Source organism: Falco biarmicus, chromosome 3 (genome assembly GCF_023638135.1).
Source record: "Falco biarmicus isolate bFalBia1 chromosome 3, bFalBia1.pri, whole genome shotgun sequence".
NCBI lineage: Eukaryota > Metazoa > Chordata > Aves > Falconiformes > Falconidae > Falco > Falco biarmicus.
This window is the reverse complement of record NC_079290.1, coordinates 30,617,414-30,636,284: the sequence shown is the minus strand read 5'-3', so window position 1 is coordinate 30,636,284 and position 18,871 is coordinate 30,617,414.

Sequence of the window (18,871 nt, the reverse complement as noted above, 5' to 3'; positions counted from 1 at the left end):
TCTACTTACTTGCTAGCAGGGGAGATGCTTTTGACTTGCAAACAGAAATTGAAATGATCTCTTAGAACAGCTGTGTTGCGAGTAGTGAGGATGGCTCTCAGGAGAGGCTGGAGTATGAAGGGATGCTCAAGGTCTTTTAGGTGTGCTGCTTGGAAGGGGCTGCACCCCTCATACCATCTCACATTCCCGTAAATCTAGAAACAATGCTATTGCTGCAGACTCAATTTAGCTTAAATTCATATGCAGATTTCATTAGTTAGCCTAGCTAAAATGACCTGTTGGTAAATATTTCAAGGACTAGATCATAGTGGAAAGAATACTAAAGGCATATTTTGATTTTATAAAGCTGCCTAATTTTCCATCATTTAATGAGTATCTTCTTTATCTCACAACTTCTGTTGTTCATCAAGTAATTCATGACATTATTTACTGGGAAGTAATGGTACCATTTGCCAGAAAGCTAGTTTAATCTGCTACTCATTGTTTTCATCCATTATATAAAATCGACCTTTCATCTTTAGCATTGTGCCTTTCATGAAGCCTTGCCAGAGGAACAAGAAATCTATCTGATCAGACAGCTGTGAGGCATCCAATACAAGTAAAGGGTGGTGGTATCATCAACATCACATTCAGTGATAGATGAGTCCATTTCACAAAACTACAGAGCTAGTGCTGTTTGCACGGAGCCAACAGCATATAGATGAATGAGGGAGGCTCATGTCCCGGCTTGGAGTTCATTTAGTTTGCTGTATATCTGAAAAGAGTGATGGGGAAACATTCAAGGACAGCGTAATGAAATCACACAAATCTGAAATTTGTCCTGCAGGGCTTGAATATGATTGCAGATAGGTATTGCCCCAGAAAATCTGCACAGTTGGGGACATCTCCACCTCCTTGGAAGAGCCCAAGTCAACAGACCAAACCATCCACTGCCCTTCTCTGAAGCAAGGGAAATCAGAGAAAGTAGGAGAAACTGCCAAATCAGCATGGCAGCTTTTATAATCATCTGACAAAGTGGGGCATTTGACTCCATTGCCTGGAGGGCAACGTGCTTCAAAAGGATGAGAGGGCAGGTTTTACTTTCCTTCTCTACTACAGCTAAATTCTTGTCAACACATGAACCAGTTTCCATGTGGCACGATGTAAGCATGAGCCTCTGTTAATAACTTGGCTTAGAAACAAAGCGTGAGCAGGAGAAGAAATGGCAGCACTGCAAAAAGGTTGACCTCAGCCCTGGCGAAGTCAGTGAAAGGCTCAGGGATTTCTGGACTGTGAATCCACCTCCATGTGGGCAGGCCTTCGTTAAGTCATCCAAGAACCTTGGCAGCTGTCTCATTAAGAGAGAACTTCATGGCTTTTACATTTTCTGTTGGTTTAGTTTAGTCTTTGTCTGAGCTAAACTAAATTTCAAATATCAACCATTTTCATTTCAGTCAGGAGTTTGAATTTTTCTGCAAATGGAGGAGCGTACTTGTCCCAGTTGCTGGAAATCAAAAGCTTGGGTTTAGCAGCAACTGCAAAAAATCCAAACCCCAAAAGGTAAGAAAACATTACAGTAAATGTGAATTGAGTTGTTAATCTTTTGAAAGATATTAGTGTATAGAAACAGGATTTGGCATGTCATCTGTCCTATAGACAGCTGCCACATCTATTCAACTACAGTAGACATAGCAAATAACTGGGTCGTTCATTGCTTGTCTTATGTTGGAGAAAAGATCTCTAGATCAGATTGCTGATACAAATCCGAAAATACTAGCCAGGTACCATCATTTTAATGTAGTTGTAACCTGCAGAGCCACATCCAGGTGTGAGTGACAGAGGGGCTGTGCAGTTGCATGGAGCATCACATGGAGCACGTATTACAGCAAGCAGGCACAACAGGGCTGGGAAGGATGGGATAGTCTTATTAAGCCCTTTCCAGAGTGAAGTTATAAATAATTTTCTTGTAATTAGAAACAAAATCTGTCTTGCACTCAGACTATATATTGCAATTGGCTCCAAGAGTTTATGAAGACACCTGCTGTCTCCACGATAAAGGCTTTCCAATATTTCTTTCTGGATAAACAATACTGATGAAATATTAAGAATGCTCAAAGACATGTTTTTCAGAAATTGCATGCATTTATTATTTCTAGTTTTGTTACAAGCCTAAGTAAACATTTCATTAGATCATAAGTGCACACCTCAGAACTTGATATTTTAATTTTCATTGGGAAATGCAAAATCATTATTTTTACAACTGACCAGAGAGATACAGTTCAATTATTACTGTTTGGGGAGCATTTTTTGTAATGCTGATTTCCTTACTGAAATCCCTGTAGGTATTCTCAGGAGGCATTTTCAGACTTTTAATTGGAGCAGGTTAGCTTTGTGTGGTATAAAGCACTTGTAATATAAACAGTATTTGGTCACAAAGTATAGCATGATGTGTGAAAATTTTGGAGGACTTTTAATTTTTAAATTAGGTTGGCCAGGTGAACTGCGTGTACAGCTATTGACTATTTGTACTTTGTACTCTATATACTTTAAGAAACCTTAATTAAAATATTTGCTCCATATACTCCAGTTTGCATTTTCTGATTTTGTGTGCAAACATAATTCGGTTGAACAGTTCCCAACAAAAGAGTAAGGCAAGATGGCAGACACATGGAGCATGGCATATGTTTTAAAATAACCTAAGGCTCTTAAAGAGTGTTGCTTTCGTTAAACAGTCATCCTTCCTGGTTTTAGGCTCACTGAGTGGTTAGTGCTTTAATACCTCTCCGTGTAGAAATATAGCATTGACTACAGATACATTAACAGGTATTGCTTTGCTCTGCTGTAATTTTCCAGGTCATCAGGAGAATTTTCCTATCCTGTGGATGACAGAACAGTAGTACTACTGCTACTGCATCAGTGTCGGATGCCAGCTGGCATAGACTCTGTAAGTTATCTCTGGAGACAGAAGAAACTGAGGGCAATTCAGACTCCTGCTCTGACTCACCCTCTGAATCATGTGCTTTGACTAACCTGAGATCCATGAAATAAAAGGCAAATCCAGAAAGGTAAAAGGTGTGTATGTCAGGTCTCCATCAGCAAAAGATCTTGTGCAATCCAAACACATGGTGCCATATGGTGGTAAATGTGTCAATCAATGGAGCAGACAATAACAATCAATAAAGATCAAAGATCAACCAACCCTAAAGATCAAAGAAGAAAATCCTGAAAAGATCTAAAGTGAAATCCAAGTCCTCGTTCTCTTTGAAAAATGTACCTAAGTTTTGAACACAGCCACTGGGACCAAGTTTGGGACTAGAAAGTGGTAATACCTCAATGGTTTTGATCAGGTACCCGAGTACAGGAGGCTAGTGGTGTGGATTGTCTTTCTGTATTAATCTAGAGCTGGAATTATGTCTTTTGCTGTGGCTGGTGGTGCCAGGACCAAGTATTTTTAAACCAAAAGCAGCATCTGAGTGAAAGCAGTGACTGCCACAAAGAGCTGGGACAGATCTGACTGTGTGAGCATCTGGGACTTCAGAGATGCCTTCTCTGGAGCTTTTAGTCCAACCAGCTGCTTGCTTGAGTACGGCTACCGGAAAGCAATTCACAAGAATTTAGTTTGAGAAGCACGCGTTATCCCTGGTGCTAGGCAGAATAACACTTTCCTTACAGTCCTCTAGGACGTGGATCCAAGTGGAAATTGGCTCGACATCCCCTCAGATCACATAATGAATTATATTTTGAAACTGTCTTTAAAAACAAGCAAAACTACTCTGAGGGTGGGAGTACTTACAGACTCATACTTTAATATATTAATTACATTCATTTGTCATCACTTGAACCTAAATACCCTTGGACTTCATTAAAGCTGCCAGAATCCCATTCCCCTCTCACAGCTGAATGTCCAGAAGTCATCTATTTAAAGGAAAATGAAGTGAGAGACTTTTGGAGTCCCACAAGATCGTGGGGCAACAAAGGTGAAGAGGGGGAGTGACTGCAGTAGGACTTTGATGCACGAAATTACTGCAGGGCTGCAGAAACAGGAGCGGTAAAGTTAGGCTGAGATGCACTGTTAGTGCCTGCAGGAGAGCAGTGCCAGTCAGCGCTATGGGACCAGGGCAAAACTCGTGCCAGGTACCATGCATGGGACAACAGGTTCTTGCAATGCTGAAACTGTTGCACAGAGCACACATGCAAGATTCCTCATCAGCTTTTAGTCAAATCATTTACCAGCTGACACACTACCTATGCCTATTCTTTCTCTGACCCCAGTATTTTCCACTTTTGGCCCTGTAAAAGTGTCTGATACTGGACTAACTTGCCATGTAGCTGCTGGGGAACCTACTCTGCCACTGTCCTTTAACATATGAAAAAGTGGCCACCAAAGCCATTAGGCTATTAAATGCAGGCAAACTACTGCTTTGGCACTTAGTAAGTAAACCACCTGGGGTAAGCCCTTTCCCGTAGCTTTATTTGGAAGCTTTGCCCATGTTTGCCTGAAAGGGTCTGGGGCAAACACAAAGGATCTGGCTGTGTGCATGTGCATCTGTGTTTCTCTCCTTGCCCCTACCCCTGGCACTGAAACTCAGCACACTGCTGGGAGGGCCCCACATGCGCTGATTTGGGTAAGGGGCTGTCCCATTCCCAGCGACATCACCCTCCTCTCACAGGCCACCTTGCTTCCCACCATACCCAGAAAATTTCCCAGGGCAGATCCCTTCTCATGTCTCCATGTCTTCAGCCTGGTAAACTCATGTTCCTCCGTAAGTCCAACAGCGCAAAACCTACCAAATTTTTCTGAGCAGTGTTTATGGCTTTAGCACTGGCCTCAAGTACACAGACGGAGCTGGAAAGGCAAAACTGCACGCCTGCGGATTTTCTGTAGGAGTTCATCAAGGCTTTGCAGAAGGGATAGCTCTGATAAGGACGTTTGCACATTGCTGCCTCTTGTACACATTGAAACGTGCTGTACGTACACGAGCCTCCAGCTTACAGAGAACCACCTTCTCAGCTCTTTTGTCTCTGTCCCTCTTTGTTTAGTCAAGTATCTAGCAAAGAGTGTCCCATAAATAGTCTGTGCACCGTCGTGTTGCTCAGCTCATATTTTACTTATGCCATATTCATATTGCATATGTATCATCTTAATTGTTTCATAATGTTTATAAATTGGCCAGTATAATCAGCAATGCTGGATTGCATTAAGCAAAGTCTTTTTGACATATACTGAAATATTAGTTCCATATGATAACATCCATAAAATACAATCTAGATGCCAATGAGATTAGGAAAATGGGCTCTTTTCCACTTACCTAAATACTGGAAAGATACACAAGTTATTAGCTTTATAACAAACCAATGATCCCTTGAGGTTCTGGTGAAAGACTTAGGAAGCGGGTAAAAATAAATAAGTAATATATAAAGAGACACAGTCTCACCTCCTACCCTTGCACACTCCTGATTACACAAACACACCCTCTGAAGAGCACTGAAACTTTCTGAGGTCGAGGCACAAAAGTCCCAGTGAAAAGCACCAGGTGCATTAACACTGTGGCTGTTCATCACCGCCCGCATGAACTCTGCACTGGCATCCCCAGCCCAGGGTGGTCGCAGCTTCATGAGCTGCTCAGCTACACAATTTTGCTGTATAATTCTGAATTTTCAAATATTCACTGAGGAGAGGGACTGGAGGCAATATGAAGGGGAAGAGTGGCAAGAAAAAAAATACCTTGTGCCTGATGCATCTGGTCCTGATGAAATGAAGTGCCCCTGGCCAAAACAAGCCTAAAAGACACAGGTACTGTTTGACACTCTCATTTCTCCTGATCCTCCCATGCGGATAGGGGAAGAACAGCTTCATGCCTCCCATGCACGCACACCAAGCAGCAGGTCTGGCTGGAAGGATTAAAAAGCAGATGAGATACAGTGGCAAAGTGCCCTGCTCACTGACTCATTCCTGTACCTCTCAGGGTGGCAAAATGACCCCTACCCACCAGACTTCTTCATTTCTTCTATCCTGGGCAAGCACTCCTCTAACCATTACATAAGCTCATAACAAGATTAATAATTGAGAACTTTATAAATTATGATTGCTGAGGTTTCAGCTCTGGAACCTAAGGATCTTTCTGTGTATCCCCTCTGAAAGAGCCCAAACTGGCATTTCTTTGAAAGTTGCACGAGCTGGCTTGGCCAGCAAGAGAATTCTACTATTGGTTTTGTTGAAAAAGTGAGATATTAATAGGTTTGGGTTATAAATACAGAATTGTACGAGCGCCTTCCTCCTAGTGGAAGAATGAGGCTGAGAAAATTCAGCTGGTGAACAAAAGTTATAAAAAGGAAGGCAGGGGAAAAGTTTGACTACTTGTAACAGATTTGTTGAGAAACATGTAAATTTCAGGAAACATTTAAAAAAATGAAGATTTTTCACTTCATTCAAAATAGATGATGCAGAAGAGAAATCGATTCCAGCCCCTTGGCTCTCCTACAATGACAGGAGTAAAAAGCTATTTTTGTCCTCAGTCTGCAGAAATGAGTCAGTGCATTCAAGGAATAGCTCTGCTGAGGCAGCCTGGGCCAGTTTCACATGGTTACCTCTTTGAGCAGAATTCATTGTTATTCAGAAGTAACTATTATTCCAGTATTGAGTAACTGAGATCATAGGTTCACCTTGAAGGAAAATTCAGTTAGGAGAAACTAAATGCCACTTTTTTTTCATTCTGGGCCATTTAGAGAAAATTGTGCAGTGTAAATATTGCATCTTCATGGGGTTCTCAGGTTCTAGAATACATTCAGGACCAACTTCAATATTGACCCTTAGGCCGATTTTTTAAAAGTATAAATACACACCAGATAGAATTCAAGTCCCTCCATTCTAGCAAGAATAATTTCCTTTTAGATGAGAAATATAATTAGTGTTGCTAGCCCAGCTGGGCTCTCAAAATATGAGCTGCATATAGATAATTCTGTGAAAACACTACTGGAAATTCAAATACTTATCTAATCTTTATGTCTGGCAACCTACACTACATTACTGATTGTTGGTACCAGTGAAGCATAGTATAGCTTTTACTTCCAAAGGAAATTAAGCCAAGAAAAAGAGTGCCATTTAGTTCAGAGGAAAGATGTACATACATTTTTATACTTTAAATGACTCCATTTGAGAGCTTGGAAAATTAAAAGGGCACTTGGCCAAAAATAGCTCAATGTAATTCTACTGAATGCAGGCTAAATAAGGATCAGCCTTATCTAACTTCTCAGAGGTACATTAACCAGAGACACTGTATAAAGTTCCAAAACTATCATATGCCTAAAAGGGATTAGGGGATAACTAAAGTGAAGAAAACCAATTTATTCATAATGGGAAACAACAGGTCATAGAAACTAGTGCAAGATAGTTCCAAGAGAGAAAGCAAGAGCAAAACAAGAGTGGAGTCCATTTGTTTAAAGAGGGAAGAAATAGCTTTATGTTGAATCACTGGACAAAATGCTCTGGTTTAAGCTGAAACTATTTCCAGGTGTATAATTTACGTAGGGAAAGGCAATTCTAATAATCTACTTTTAGTAAGGAACAAAAGGGAACTCGGATCCATTCCCTTACCACTAATAACCCACCAAGGGGGGGAGCCAAACATCACACGTTCATGTGTTTGGTCCCCCAGAGCAAGGCTGGAGGAGAACTTGGCTGGCACTGGAGCCCACCAGGTTGCCCTCATGCCTGCCCATTTCATTCTTACACCAGCGCCTCTGAATTGCTCTCCTTCCTTTAACCTGCAATCTCAGACTGCGTATGAGCTGTTCATTTGCCACAGGCTTCCTAACTTTACTAATTCTCTAGTGATTCCTCTTCTGGACAGAAGACAACAAGGTATTTTGTTGAGCTGTCTAAGATTCAGCTTTTGCAGGTAGGAGATTTTCCATGAAAAATACCAGTTTCTTTAATGCTTTTGTGTGCACTGATTTAATGTTCAATTTCCACTTGGAGAAAATGATTACTTTGATACTGACAATGACAACTTGCTACTGTTCTTACATTTTCTTTGTGAAAGCCATGTTTGCCCCCAAAGGATCAAGATTTCACTTGCTTGGGCTTTTAGACTGACCCATCCCCATATGAGAAAACGATCTGGTTTAACTCAAAGAAATAATTAGGGAGCCATTTGCTGAGTTCCAACAAAATAGGGAAGCAAGGGAAGTGTGATAAGCATCACATTCCCTAATGCATAAACAGCACACTATTAAGTTTTTCTTTGTGAAAGGTCAGATATCAAAAGGTAAAAGGATACTCTGTGGGCAAAAATGTTTATTTTATAGACAAAAAAGGGTCAAAATGAAGATTCAGAAACACTTTAGGAGGCATTACCGTATAGAATATGACTCCCAAGTATTGATAATAATTTATGTAGAAACATCATGAAGTCACCAGGATTATCTTTTCAACCCTATCTGCAGTGTTATTCCCCATCCCTGTAGCACTGTATGTTCACAAACTGTCTAACATGGCAGGCCTGTAAATTCAAAAAGTTTGGAAACATTTTATAAATTTTTCTTGTACAATGCATAGGTTGACAATCAAGAATTAATGTAATTTCTAATGATCAGAAATATAGCAAAAGTTGCACATGCAGCAGTGATTTTATTTAGAAAAAAATGCAAGCTTTAAAAGCAAAAGCACCTTTAGTATTTAGTCTGATCTATGTATGCATGTCTGAGAATTTCAAAGTATCATTTCAGAAAGCAAAAAACCCCTGGATAAACAAAGGTGTCTCTCTTATTAAGATGCTTTTATTTAAAGACTTCAAGATCCATCACGTGCCTAGGTCAGTGTTAGCAATTCCTTATAATCCCTTTTAAAAAATGTTTTCATTGGTTTCTTTTTTCATTGGTTGAATGTGCCTAGACTCAGTTTCCAACAAATGGATAATTCAGTATGAAAAATCACATCTCCGCTTGGCAGTTGCAAACCATGTAGGTTTTGTTTAATCATGCCATGGTTACATTTGATCTTCTAGCTACAGCTCGTATGCAATCATTTACCTGATCCCTCTTTCTTTTTCACTGTATCAGTCAAATATTATTAGATATCATTTAATATTAGTTAACATGAAGTAGAAACTATAAAGAGGAAGGCGTTTTTCTCCCTGAAATGCATGAGAGATCTTCACTTCTGAACAGAATAGGAGGTTTCCCACTGTTTTTAATGAGGCAGGATTTAAACTTTTTTTATACATATGCAAAGGAGAGCAAGGTTGAGCTGCAGAGGAGAGCTCTACGAGGCCAGACATAGATTTGTGAGATCAAATGGTTACAGAATTTTGCCAACCATAGCAAATGCCATAACTGTGCGTTTCTTGTTATCCAAAGTCTTGATAGTCTTTGTTAACAGGATGCAACAGAGTTACAGCAGTGAAGAAATAACTTCAGTTTTTGGTGACTCCAAGTCCAACAGAAGACCAGTGAAGTAAGTGTGAAAGCAAGTGCAACCCTTTTGGACTACAGTGCTAACTGATACATTCAAAAGGCTTAGGAAGCATTTGGGGTTTTGATGCCAATGATGATACAAGCAGGCTTTGCTGCCTAAGAAGTCAACTGAACACAAGATAGATAGACCCGGTTGGGTTCCCATGGTTCTTTAACATATGACTAGAAGTATTCACAGGGCCGTCAAAAAAACTCGACTTCTTATATATGGAAATATATTCAGAGAAAGTTGCTTTCTCTGGAACAGTGACAATCAGTAATACTGAATCTGCAGTGACCTAAGATTTTTCCTTAGCCAAATCTACCTGTTAATGGATCAGGCAAACTGTAACCTTGGGGTCACTGCAACATCCTCAATGTGTTTTACTAGACAGTGAAACCTAAGAGCTCCAGTAATTTTCATTTTCATAAAAATGAAATTGAAATAATATTCTTTCAGAAATGTTTTTGATTCCTTTCTAGTCCAAAGGGACCTCAACTGGTTGGGTGAATAATGCCCATTTGGCCTAGAGAGTGATATAGGCAATTAAGGAGAAGTGGAATGGAGCAGAAATCATGGATCCAGCTCCTGCCAAACCAATTAAAAGAAAAAGCAGACATCTGAGATTAACTTTAAATGGATCCCCTGACTTCAAAAAGAAAGATCTACTTCCTTTTGAAATTGCAAGACCTGTTTTAAAATCCCTTTTAAAATTTTTAAAGATGACATTTCAAATAGAAAATATTGTTCTGAAACCAAATGCTTCATTTCACAAATATCTCAACCAAATAAATCATTGTAATGTTCTCAAACCTATTCTTCCCTTTTTTTTTTTTTAATCCAACAGGAACTAAATTCAACCCAAACTCCCAAATAGCTGAGTACCTTCCTAATTTACTCTTAATTTAAAAATGGCTTCATTTTAACCCTAAATATTTTAGTGCTGTGTAAACAGGGAAGAAGGGAGCGATTGTTCTTCCTCCCTGCTCCACAGGGGGAAAGCAAGTGGCAGTGAATAACCTGCTTTTGCTGTTCCAGGGCCTGTGAAAAAGAGGTCTTTTCTCACTCGGTATAAATAGGCTCTGACCCCTCCTGGGAGGCTGGACTTTGCAGGGGTTCATTAGTTTATTGGTTGTGACCATACTTCTGGCTGATTAGGATTTGGATGCAACCTCCTACCACCACTCACCACTCACTAGATACATAATTTACAGTGCAGATGAAAGACAAGCCAAGAATATTCCTTCCTGGCACTCTTGAATTTACACAGGGTTTTCTGTTCATGGGAATAAAATTCCCTCCTCCTTTGGTGTCAGATCTCATGTGGAGCAGCTGCCTTGGCAGAAACACTCAGCCTCCTGGGCAACAGAGCAGAAGAGCAGTTGGAGACTCCAGGCAGGGATGAGGGGGGAACATCAGCCGCAGCCGTGTAGGATCACATTGTCATGGGACAGAGATCTACCAGGGAATCAAACCCAGCCCTTCACGAGGACAAGACGGTTGCCTGCACAGTGGACTCCAGAGGGCTTTCTTTGAGGTCTGCCTTCCTCTGTAGCCCTCTTCTCCACACGGTCAGAGGAACAGCTGGATGAACAGAGGCCAAAATTATGGGAAATCTGTAGGGAGACTGAGTCAGTTCAATGTGCACGGTTGTCTGGCTTTCTTCAACACGTGCATTGAGCGAGCTCAGAATCTCTTTTGGTTATCTTGCACTGGTACAAGCTGTGGCCAAACATTACCTCCTCCTACAGGTGCCATGGGGGAAGGTATTGCCCTGCCAAGGTGCCCTTCATTGCTTACCTACTGGTGGCTGCTTCCCCTACAGGTCTGCCAGTGGATAGATTGGTTTGAGACCTAGGGCAAAACTAATACTCCAGCGAGTTCTGTGTGAGGCAACCTGCCTGCTTTTCCTAGAAGTAGGCATCAATGTTCTACCTCAAGCTGTTCCTCTTCCCAGGAGTAGTGAAGAACAGCCGAGCAGCAGCAGAGCCTCCAATGAGCAGTTGCCTACTGAGGGGACGTCTGTCCACGACAACAGAGATGCACAGAGAGGTGTGATCCAGCAGGGAGCTGAGGGGGGCTGGTTTCTCTCCTCTTCCTCACTGTCAGCCTTGATCCACTCAACTCTTCCACTACTGAGTGACGTGATCCCCATGCAGTGCCCAGCATCCCTCTCTGGTGCCACCACAGGCCTGCACAGCACCCTGTCACATCTCAGGTCCCATCCTGCAGCTCTAAGCAGGAGAGAAAGGAGCCCTATTCTGCACACCTGACTGCACACACCTGTATTCCTCTCTGGGCTTCATCCACCTGAGATTAAGCCACATATATTATCATTACTTAAAATATTATGACAATACTCAAACATGCTAGGGTCACTGGGTGTCCACTGTAACTTTTGCCCTGTCATCATCCCTGGGCCCCACACAGCGGTCAGCTCTGGAAAGCTTTCAGGGACAAGCGAAAGCTGCATCAAGAGGACAGTACTACTCAGGAAATTGTTCATTTCTGCAGAGATCCTGTGAACTCCTGGTGCAGGAGTGGTACCAGATGGGAACACAGATACTCCAGCCCCACTGGTTCGGCTGCCAGCATCTGATGAGAAACCAAGGGTCTCAGTTGCAGTGGTAAGTGGAAGGAACTGATGGGAAAAGGAGGCAAACATGAAAAAACAGCTCCTTGCTATGCACATCTCCATTTGAAGTATCAAGCTGGATTCCAATCTCTGATTCATTTTTTTCCCCCGTGTCTTCAGTTTGAAATTGTGCCTATAGAGGAGCATATGATAGTTCTTAAAATATACCCCAGAACAGAAATAGCTATGTTTCAGGTACGCAACCTGCTTCTCAGATCTCATTAAATAAGTACTCCAAGAAAGTATAACAAGATGCTCAGGCAGCTAGCCTATCTGACAGCCTGTGCAAGGGGAAGGGCTGTATCCCGCCCTCAGCCACGGGAGAGTCGGGGAGGACAGAGAAGAAAAAGCCCACTCCATGCCAGTGGGAAAGGTTCCGCTTCACAGACTTGTTCTTATGTTACTTGTGTGGCAGGATAGAGTGTACTGCTGCTATCCTGCAGTAAATAGGTTTTTGACAGGTAGACTGCAAGCTATGCCTGTGAATGTGTGGTATCATGTATCTGCTCAGCGCCGCAGCTGACACCCACCGTGAGAAAGGGATCAAACCCTCTGCATTCAGGTGAGCTGAGGTGTCCCCTTCCCTTTTAAACTGGAAAACAGATCAGGTACCAGCACAGACCTACATCAAAAATTACCTCTTCCAGCTTTCAATCACATCATGATGTACCACTTCGGCATCTGATGGAGCCAGAGCTCAGGCACTCCCCTGCCTCCATCTTAGCTCCGAGCTATCCGTCATCATGAGTGCTCAGGGATTTTTATGGAATAGCTGAATATCATGTCGGAAGGGTGATGGAGAAGGGAAAGTGCTAAACCGAATGTGATGAACTGGCAGTCATCACAAAGGATTAATGTTGTAGTCAGAGTCCCACTCAGCTGGCCTCACATGAGGCACCAATTGTTGCAGCGCAAACCAACCAGCCGGCTACAACAAGGCTTTCACCATCAGTCAGATTCTACGGTCCATGCTGTTTCTCCTTCCTCCAGAGGTCAGGCCACACTACTGCTCCTCCTCCATCCAACCCCCTCTCCTACAATCCTCAGTGCTATTTAACTACTTAGTGGGAACGAGCTACAGCTGCACATCATCCATGTCAATCAACCCACTGCCTTAATTCCTCTACAGATTACGGTCTCTAAAAGCAAGTTGTGTCTCATTATTAAAGCGGTTGTGTTGAGTGGGGACATGATTTTCAGTAGAGTCAAAGTCTGAAAACTACTCTTGCAACATTTGAAATGGAAAAAGCCACCTTGTATAGGTCTCTTGGTCTTCCTTGTCCTCCAGTTCCTGTGGCTGTATACATTCATAGTGCCTGTCTCACAGCCAGCCCTGCACAGACCCATGGCAATGCTAAGGATCAATGCTGAATCACAAAGGAGGTGCTGAGCACTGCAGAAGCCTGGCTGCCAACCTGCAGGAGATTGACTTGCTGTTCTGGTATCTCTGGTGCTGCAAACCCTGTGAAAATACACATCAGAGGAGGAAAGGCAAAAGCAACAGATCAAAATTCAGTACAAGACAGTTGCTGGTGGTCCCTGTGGTCTCTGCCGATGTGAGGCTGAAAATGGCTTTTAGCAGGGGTTTTATTTTCTTAATGCTAGGAGGGCTACAGCTGAAAGCCACTACATTTAATATTAACATTGAGGCTAGAGGCTCCATATTGTAGTGATTAGTAGCAGGAACTTCAGAGACGGTAGCGTGCAAGCCAGAGGGAACATGCAGATTGGGTGTAAGGAGACTGCAAGAATCACAGGTCAGCTCTAAGTAATGGAATTTGGTTTTTTTAAATGCATTTCCTTTCTGGTTAGTTTCTGAAATACAAACAAAATCTCACAGGATTTAGGCTTTCTCCTTCCTTGGGTTTTGGCTCACGAAAGTCTTTTGCCTTCCTTGACTGGTCTAAATTGGATTATATACAATACATAATCCAAAGTGGGAAGCAATGTCAACCACATTGATGCTTTGGTTTTGCTTGTTTAAAAATTACATTTCCATTCTCAGGGTTCAGTTTACAGTCTTATGTCATGCAAGTTTCCCCTTGTCTCCAGGGAACTATGTCTAAGTGAAGATGACACTTGAGAAACCTTGTAGGACTGGGCCTCTAGTTGCTTAGGTTTCTTGAGGAAAGTGGGCAAAATCCTAACTATTTAGCAGAAAAATATTTTTTTTCTCTTGTAAAAGAAAAATAGGCCAAAATAAATGTGCCAGTGTAAGTAAATTTTAGTGCTGATTTTTTATGCCAGAGCCAAACCCCAAGGAATTTGTGCAGAGAAAAGGGAAACAGAAAACATACAGACACAGGACCAGACTCAGATATCCTTCCTCACTCTATGAGTTCATACTTTGAATTAAAATTGCTGTTATGGAATATTTTTTATGAGGCAGGCAACAATGTTAAGAGGAATAGACATGGTACCATACCTATAAATTTCCCTAGAAATAGATTCAGATGTCAGTTTTTGAAATTGTAATAATGGATGGTACATATAATACAGACTCAGCTGAGACTTTTTGGGGTAGTGGAGATTGCCATTGCTCCATCTATACTAACAGCATATTTTTTCAGTGGTTTGAGGCCTCATGCAAGAAGGGAAAATGTGTATTTTCCACTAAATTAGAGAGAAATGGGCTTGATGGATGGACTGTTAAATGGATAAGGAATTGGCTGGATGGACTCTTTCAAAGGGCTACAGTCAACAGCTTAATGTCCGAATGGAGACTGGCTACAAACGGTGTCCCTCAAGGGTCCATACTGGGACCAATACTATTTAATATCTTCATCAGTGACATAGACATTGGGATCGAGTGCACCTCAGAAAATTTGCAGATGACACCAAGCTGAGCTGTGTGGTAGACATGCCTGAGGGACAGGATGCCATCCAGAGGGACCTGGACAAGCTTGAGAAGTGGGCTTATATGAACCTCATAAAGTTCAACAAGGCCAAGTGCAAGGTCCTACACCTGGGCTGAGACAAACCCCAGTATCAGTACAGGCTGGGGGATGAAGGGATTAACAGCAGCCCTGCAGCAAAGGACTTGGGGCTACTGGTGGATGAGAAACTACATGAGCTGGTAACATGTGCTCACAGCCCAGAAAGCCAGGTATATCCTGGGCTGCATCAAAAGAAGTGTGGTCAGTAGGTCAAGGGAGGTGATTCTGCCCCTCTACTCAGCTCTGGTGAGCCCCCACCTGGAGTCCTTCGTCCAGCTCTGGAGACCTCAGCACAGGAAAGACAGGAACCTGTTGAAGGAGGAGGGCCACAAAAATGGTCAGAGGTGTGGAACACCTCACCTGTGAAGAAATGCTGAGAGAGTTGGGGTTATTCATCCTGGAGAAGAGATGGCTCCAGGAAGACCTTTTTGCAGCCTTTCAATATATAAAGAGGATTTATAAGAAAGGCTAAGAATACTTTTTATTAAGGCCTGTAGTGACAGGACAAGGGATAATGATTTTAAACTGAAGGAAGGTAGATTTAGGTTGGTTATAAGACATTTTTTTAGAAATGAGCATGGTAAGACACTGGAACAAGTTGCCCAGAGATATTGTGGATGTCCCATTGTTGGAAGAGTTCAAGGTCAGGGTGGATGGGGCTCTGAGCAACCTGATCTAGTTGGAGATGCTCCTGCCTACTATTCTGTGAGTCTGTGAATCTATGATTCCACATTTCAGTGCAGAGATGAGCCAAAATCGCTCAGCTGCTGTGTAGCTCTAGAGATGCCTGAAGTTCATACATGCCTGACTTGGAAAACCTCAGGTTCTGTAGATGCCAAAACTTCCATCCCTATGAGTGCCCAGGGCTGCCCCTGTTTGCCAGATCTGAGCGTATCATATGTAAATACCACCCTCAGGTACCTGGGATGGTTCAAGCTACTTGACCTCCACTTCCATCAGAGGAAAAGGAACAGCAACTCTGTGAGATACCAGCCTGGTGAGCAGGAAACCTGCTTGGGCTGTGGAAAAGCCATGGTGAATAAGATCGAGGCATGTCCAAGAGGCATGGGAGCTGGAGGAGGACATGCATGCCTGAGCCTCAGGACCATGTCCTCAGATCCATTGAAGACATAATGAAGCAAGAGAAGAAACATGACTTTGTGGCAGTGCTCTACTGCTTAGGGCATTTTCTGCAAAAATGAAGCAAAAGCATGTTACAAACCATGCAAAAGACTGTTTATGTGAAACAAAACGAGGGCTGTGTGCCTTGGTAGTGGTGCAGCATGACCCACCTCCCCACGCACTGACAGGAGGAAGGGACTCCTGCCAGCTCTGAAACAGAGGTTGTAACACCTTCCTGCAGGAGACTCAGGACGGCAGCTAACTCCTGGACAGCCACATGAAAGGGGCCAGATTTGTAACACACCTCTACCCTTCGTGTTTCCTCTTGGCCAACTCCTGGCAGCTATTTGCTGAGCAAGTAGATTTTAAAGCTGTTCCCCAAGCAGTGATCCTGGATCATACTGTGCAGCAGCCAGCTGTACGCAGAGCCTAGAGGTGTAAGAGGGACTGTATTTGGTGATGTGAGTCAAGGGCGTGAACCATCCTGTTGTCAAAAGAAGTCAGCAGCGGTATGAGTTGAACCTCCACAAATCGATGGAGTCTTTAAACATCTGATCCTCCAAACTCATCAACACTGCCAGTTAAGGCATTAGGCTTAAGACTGGTCATTAGACTTAATGTTAACAGTGCTGTAGGCTTTTTTACTTTAACAAATTACATGCTTCAAAATCACTGTGCTTGAATTGAAGATGTTAGTGATCTGGTGAACAACTAACTCTGTTACCACACCTGATCTCTGCAGATATAAGTTTAAACAGATGTAAGCTTCCTTTTCAAATGCTTTGCCTAAAGTTATAAATGGCCTCAACCATACTGTGCTTACCCCATTATCAGCTGCAGGGATTCTGTTTTGACACATAACTACCATAGGCTGCATATGCTCATGTCACATAATCCCTGCGGGCATTGCTGGGAGGTTAGTCACTCTCATGGATAATTGTTTTATAAACCCAAATGCCAAATGTTGGTCTTGGATTTTTCTAACAAATTCAGAAAATCACAAATCTTTGTCAAATTATGGTTTGTACTAAATCTGAAGTGGTTTAATCAAGATGCCTTCATGGATTCAGCCACAAGCCACTTCAGGCCCCAGTTCTGGAGCTGGAGCTGTGGTTGTGGTCAGCAGGAGCTGGAGTCCCATTGGTATCAATTAAGCTGAAGTTGCTGCAGGCAGGCATGTGCTCAGAGAAAGTGGGAGAGGAGAAAACCAGCTGAGCAGAGCTTTGTTGCTCTCAGGGATTCCCCATCTACCTCAAGTGGCACAGCAAGCAACCAGAAATACCCGCTCCCTCCCCTATATCAAAAGGAAGTCAGGTGGACAATCTTCTTCAAGGTGATGTACACAGCTAATTTTAAAAGTGACTTGGTAAAACTGGCTGTGGCAAAGATTCAGTAAGGACTGTCATGTGTGGAAAAGCTCAACAAATGCCTTTTGGTGACGAGGCTTGGAGCTGCGCATTGTCACCCCATCTCCTGAAAATGCAATACCCCATGCAAAAGCCCTCCTGGCTTCAGAGGAGGTGGTATTTTCCACAGATGTCTAAGGTCTGAAATTAGGGGTGGTATAAGAATCTTAGCCTTTGCACAGAGGAAAAGCATAGCATCAGAGTGACAGAAAAAGGGTGAATCACCAAAGCCTGCACACCAGAAAACCAAGCAAAACAAACTTCTTTTTTTTTCTTTTTTTTTAAATCAGACCAGTTCCATAACTGTTTGAGTTATATGCCTTGGCAAGGCTGCAACAGTGTTTACTCATGAGTATGTGGTTCCTGAGTTCAGCTGCAGCCTTCCAGCTGAGGATATATCCCGTGGCCAGCCGCATAACTGTGCTGGTGCCGAGGATGTAGGGACCCACATCCCTGGTTACTGGAGGAGGTGAGTCAGCCAGAGCTGCTGCAGCCAACTGTGCGAGGGCTCACCGAGGCGAGGGGCTGTACCGAGCCCAGGCTTATCCAGAAACAGAAATGCTGGACACTAGTTCTCGTCTTCCACTTGTGAATTACCCCTGGACTTCACCATCCCAATAAGGCCTCCGAGAGCTGTGCTAGATGTCTTGGGACACTGCCATATGGAGATTTTGGTACAAGGTTCCCATGAACAAGAAGGCTCTTGGTGATAGTTAAAAATTACCTATTACCACTAAAGGCCAGATGTGTTGGTAAAGATGAGGGCAACAGGAAGGGACCTGAAACTACTGTTTGAGCTTTCTTCATGCACTATAGTGGAAAAAGAAGACACGAAGGCAATAGATCCCCCTCCGAGGCCATTTTAACACCGCCCACTGTGAGCATGGCTAGCATCTCTTTGCTAGTTTACTGAGAACTCACTGCAAGTGCCCTTCTAAATTTCCCAGTTTTGTTAATGTTTACTGTGTTGCCACAGTGCTCTCCATGACTTATACAGCTGTCATCTTACACTCTGCTGGCTTTTCAAGGTTTTTGTGATCTTTCTCCACTCTTAATACAGCAGTGACATATTGTATGCAAATGACAGTGCCATGTGTTCTGTGTATCCTCAGTGTGTACAACCCAGCTAACAGATGTTTTTAAACCACAGTATACAATGTATATTCAGTTCATGCAAAAGAACCCTGCAATCATTCCTTGTTTTGATTCAGAAGTTGCTAGTGTTTGAATTGTGTAATCGCTGTTTTGGAAAGATCTCCCAGCTACTAAATAGCTGGTATTACTGTGGGCAAGTAGGAAATGCCTAGATTACCTTCTTAGAATAGATGGCTAACAGTGA